This window comes from Zingiber officinale, chromosome 5A (genome assembly GCF_018446385.1).
Source record: "Zingiber officinale cultivar Zhangliang chromosome 5A, Zo_v1.1, whole genome shotgun sequence".
In the NCBI taxonomy this organism is placed as follows: Eukaryota; Viridiplantae; Streptophyta; class Magnoliopsida; order Zingiberales; family Zingiberaceae; genus Zingiber; species Zingiber officinale.
Genome location: NC_055994.1, coordinates 101578555 through 101583874, shown reverse-complemented (window position 1 = coordinate 101583874; position 5320 = coordinate 101578555). Strand labels below are relative to the sequence as shown.

General features: G+C 35.0%; 1 long non-coding RNA gene across 1 annotated transcript; it reads right to left on the bottom strand.

Annotated features, from left to right (window-relative positions):
* Positions 1-2111: 2111 nt before the first annotated feature.
* On the bottom strand, positions 2112-4659 carry LOC121983076. Its single transcript, XR_006112373.1, has 3 exons — positions 4293-4659; positions 2294-2464; positions 2112-2171 (listed from the first exon to the last, which is right to left on the bottom strand). It is a non-coding gene; the product is annotated as an uncharacterized LOC121983076 (long non-coding RNA).
* Between the last annotated feature and the right edge of the window lie 661 nt (positions 4660-5320).

Below are 5320 nucleotides of genomic sequence, written 5' to 3'. Positions count from 1 at the left end.
TTTGCATTTAAGTACAAAAAATAAAGCAAGTTAAATTTTAATCTACCTCCCCCTACACTTGTACTAATCCTTCTCCCCCTTTGATCACAAAAAAAATGGGATTTCAAGAAAAAATCTAAAGATTAAAGACTTAGAAAATTTTGAGATCCTTAAAAATTTACAATAATTTTCACATAAATAGTTTCTAAAAAAAATTAAGTAAAATTAATAAAATTTTCTAAGTGAAATCATAAGAAAAAAAATTCTAACTTAAACAGTTTTGCAAGAACATTTTTTTAAAAAAAAAATATTTTTGACAAAAGATTTTCTTAAATTTTTGAAAATTTTCTAAGTAATTAAATTTCTAAGTCAATTTCAAAAAGTATTTTTCTAAGTATAAAAATATTTTGAGAAAAAAAAATGTTTGAAAAACTTTGAAAGCATTAATTAATTCTAATTTTAATATTTTGACAGAAAGCTAATTAAACATTTATTTCAATATTTTGACTTCCAAGTCGTGGCAAGGTACTAGGCCTTCTTGATTATTGGAACAACAACCACTTCCTTAGACAAAGCCTCATAGAGAAATTCATTGTTTAATTTTCTCACTGGAAAGCACTAATTTTAATTTTAAAATTTAAACTAAGCAAGATTTAGGAACTCAATAAAGGTTCAAGCCTATTGGATTAACTAACAAGATTTTAGGGACATACTTTCTTGAAATGTTCCTAATTTATCCCGGGTGATATCTAAAGTACCAATTTAAATTATTAGATCTTCTAAAATTGATTTTAGATGAACATGCATAATTTTTCAAGTTATCTATTTGAAGTTTCAAAATTTGATTTTCTAATTTCAATTTTTCAATTTCCAATTTTGATTTGTCTAATTCTTCTAAGGGACAAGATTTAGCCAAAATTATTTTTAAATTTTTTATTTCTTTTTCTAATTTACAACAGTCTTTAGTTAATAACTTAACGAACTTAAAAAGTTTATCGGGAGGAAAAGAACGTACCTGACTTACCTTGTCAAGTTCGTTGTCCGTGTCTCCCCTGAACTGTTGCTTTCTTTTGACGAAGCTCTCCCTTCATCGATGCTCTCGATGCTCATCTCGGAAGAGCTTGAATCGCAATCGTCGTCTTGATGACTCGCCATCAGTGCGAGTCCGGAGAATGCTTCAACTTCCGATTCGGACGACGTATCGTCCCACGTCGCCTTTAGGGTGTTTCGCTTTTGGATAGACTTCTTACCCTTCTCCTTGTCCTTGATCTTCAGCTTGGGGCATTTGTCCTTGACGTGCCCTTCTTCGTCGCAGTGGTAGCAGCGGATCGTCCTTTTCTTCTTCCCCTGCGAATAGTTAGTAGATCTGGATTTATAAAGTTTCTTGAATCTTCTTACCATCATTACAATTTCCTCGTCGTCGAGAAAAGATTCCAACTCTGGTTCGTCTCTCGCAGCTTTGAGGGCAACGTTGTTCTTGGGCTCCTTCATTCCTATACATCTTAACTCATGCACTTCAAATGTTGAAAAGAAATCTTCTAACGAAATTTTTCTAAATCCTTAGAAATGTAAAAAACATCTACTAATGATGCCCATTTGGTATTTCTAGGAAATGAATTCAGTGCGTACCTGAGCGAATCTCGGTTACTTACTTTTTCTCCGAAATTCAAAAGTCCGGTAATAATTTATTTTATTCTCGAGTGTAGATGCGGGACTTTCTCGTCTTCCCCAAGTCGCAGGCTGGTGAGCTAATTGCGAAGCAGATCTCTTCTGGCGAGCTTGACTTCGGACGTCCCTTCGTACAGCTCGAGGAACTTCTCCCAAAATTCCTTTGCCGAGTTGTAGTGCCCGATCCTGTTGACTTCTTGAGGTGGAAGAACGCTTAGCAGATGGTATTCTGCTTTGTCGTTCGCCACGTATTCAGCCTGCTCCTTTTTCGGCCATTGACATTTTTCCTTACCTTCTGGAGCAACAAAGTCAAATTCCATTGTTAAAACTAATTCAAAATCTGTTGTAAAAAAATACCTGCATCAATTTTTTCCAGGAGACGAAGTCCCCTTCGTATTTTAGCAGGTGGATGCTTGGTCCGGCCATTTCGTTGCTTCGTTCGGCGATTAGTCCTCCTGAAGCGCCTCGACTCTGATACCATTTGTAGGACCGTTGCGGCCGGCTAGAAGGGGGGTTGAATAGCCCTGAAAAAAATAAAAGCAAAAACACCCTTCTCGAATTTTAAACTAACATTTGCAGATAAAATAGAAAAGCAATAAATTAAAAGCAGAAAAGAAAGAGGCACAATTGTTTAATTGGTTACAACCTCGTCCACAGACGGAAGAATAAATATTGTAAGCATCTTGAAGTATGCATCAGAAACAGTGGATGTATCTATACTTGCTGTCTGGATGGAGCCTGAAGAAGTTTCAAGCCAAACAATAGGATTCCTTGATGCCTTCATACTCGCACAAAGTTCATTTGCAACCTCACGGGCCTAGGAAGTGTAAATGAAGAGGTATTATATATACATTTCTTATTTACACAAATTACCAGAATGAGATGCAAAAATCGCCGTATCAAATGGTGCAGTAATGGGGCATTTAAGAGAGATCAATCATCTGGATTGTTCAATTGGTATTTCTTTTATAGCAAATTAGAATTTCAACCACTCTACATCTTAGATACATGCCACCAAAACATTGAATGTTCAGTGCATGAACTACAGAGAAGTATGAGTTAGTTTCAATTGTGCAATGCAACTACTACTCAAATATGTGAATAAATTAAAAAATAGGACTAAGCTAATATGATACTAAAGAAAACATAAATCAAGTATCACACATGAAGCTTATGGGTCCTTTATTTCCCTAGCTTAAAATGAAAAGGTAGCACTGCCTATTTTCTCCATTGTATGTACCAGCTAAACTATAAATAAGAAAGAAAGTTTCCAAAGAAAATATTAAAGAATTCCTCCAACCTCTTGTCGAAGAATCAAGTTTAGGGATTGACCATATGCCTTCCACAAAGGGACTAGGCAGTTCTTGTCAAGATTTTGAAGGAACCCAAGACAAACATAAGACATATACCTAATAAAAACATTTCTAATTGAAACTATAGTTTTCAACATGCTTGAATATTTAAGTTCTTCAGAAGTCAAGCATAAGTTCTACATTTATATCTTAGATTAGCATGAAGACATCCAAGTATTGCACACATGATATTTATTATTGCTCATCAGTTCAAACATAAGATAAGATGATTTGTTGATTGTTAACAATGTCCAGAAAGAGAAGATAAAGGCATTAAGAAGTATATCTAAATAGCAAGGGAAAAAATAAACAAATCACTATTTATAAGAAAGGTACTACTTAGCAAGCAGAAAAGAAATAACCCCTCATTAATAAGAAAAGGAACACCAATGGTTCTGGCATCTATTTGCAAGGATAACCAAAAACAATTAGATTTGTTTCATTCACAGTCAGATTGTTATTTTAAATGCTCAATAAGATACTAAGGAATTTCCAATAAGAAACATTGTTAATTGAAGCAATAGAAGCTGCTAATTGAAGCAACTCTGCTATGTACAAAATAACCAACCTCAATATTTAAATCATTCAAAACAAGATCTACTTGTCCACAGAATAAAAAATTTATTAGTACGCTTCAGTAATCAAAAGCTATAAAGCAAGCACCGAGATCATCTTGCATTATTCTATATGGAGCATAATATTAACACGAGCAACAATCTAACACTAGAAGTCCTATCTTGACTATGAACTTGAAGAAAAACATTCAAACCATTCCTTTTCATTCCATAATCCAATAACTTCGGTGCAACACTCTTCTTTTTCATTAAGAAAAGCTTCCACTCACTATTTTGTCTATGCGAACAAAATACATGGATTCTTAATTTGTTATCAATGTTGTCAACCATGAGAATTGACTCTAACTTGTACTTGCTCATGATCAGATACTTGTGTACCAAGTAAAAACGATTGTGGACATGCAAACTGGAGGTTATTCATGTAGACTATGAAACATCTCGGCAAACTAAGGTTGGCTCAAGCACAGAGCATGAGTCAGCTCATTTTCATTTCTTTCACCTACATCTAAGTAAGTTTATTCTCTTGGCTTCTCCTGACCTTTGCCACCAGAAAAACTAAATATCTGATTGAAAATAAAGCAACAACATACTATGCATTATAGAATTTCATAGCACAGAAGATGATCATCCCAAGCGCAGAGATCCCACTTTAGATTTGGAAATGAAAAGGGAAAGAGAAAAATAAATTCAAAGAAAATGACCAAGAAAGGAAAAATACCTAGAGCTTTTGTAGATTGAGGTTGGCTAGTTGCTGAGACCGATCGAGGGATTGGACCCTAGGCGGATTGAACCCTAGGCAGAGGGGACGGCATGCAGCGAGAGTGCCGAGAGGAAGGATACCTCCAAGGAGAGGAAGTGAGAGGAAGGATACCACTAGCGAGTGCGCCGAGAGGAAAGAATGATGGGCTCGACCGCCAAGGAGAGGATGCCAACGTCTTGACCGCTGGGAGAGGGAACGAAGAGGGAGATAATCACAACATCCTGAGCGACGGAGGCATGATTGTGGCATAAGGTGAAATCGCTCGCCTCAGCGCCTCCGCCGCACCCGATCCATGAGAAAGATAAATCATAACATCCTGAGCGACGGAGGCATGAACGAAGGCTTAGGAGTAAATAAAATTAACTTTAGAAAAATAAATAATGAAAATCTCTAAATTTACAAGAGTACTAACAGCGTAATTTGCATGCTGTATTTTATTTTAACATTATACTTTATATATTATAGATTATATTTATTGACCGCATTCATATTTTACATGTCATCATTTATATAAATATAATAAGACAACGTATTTTTTTTACACCACATCATTAGTATAAACATAATATACGACATCATTAGTATAAACATAATATTATCTACAGTGCATCTAATTAGGCATGATGCGGAAAGTACAATTAATGACATATTTTAATCATGTGTCGTTAATGATGTGCTGCAAAAAATCACATTTATTGTAATGGGTATTCGACCAATGTATTAAATACATTTTTACTATACGCTTTTACATGTTCATTCAACGTTCTAACTGCTCTAACTTCGTGTTGTTGCTTTGCTACAACACTACTGTGCCCGACTTCCCTTGAGAAGACGTCTAACGCTGAGCTCGTTAAAACTACAAGTGTTGGATAACTAAGTTTCATTTTGAACTTAATTATTGTATAAAGGTAAGTATAGCTTGTTACACTTTTTCTATTCTTTTGTACTCGATTTCTTCTTTCGATGATTCTGGAAGAGATCTTTAG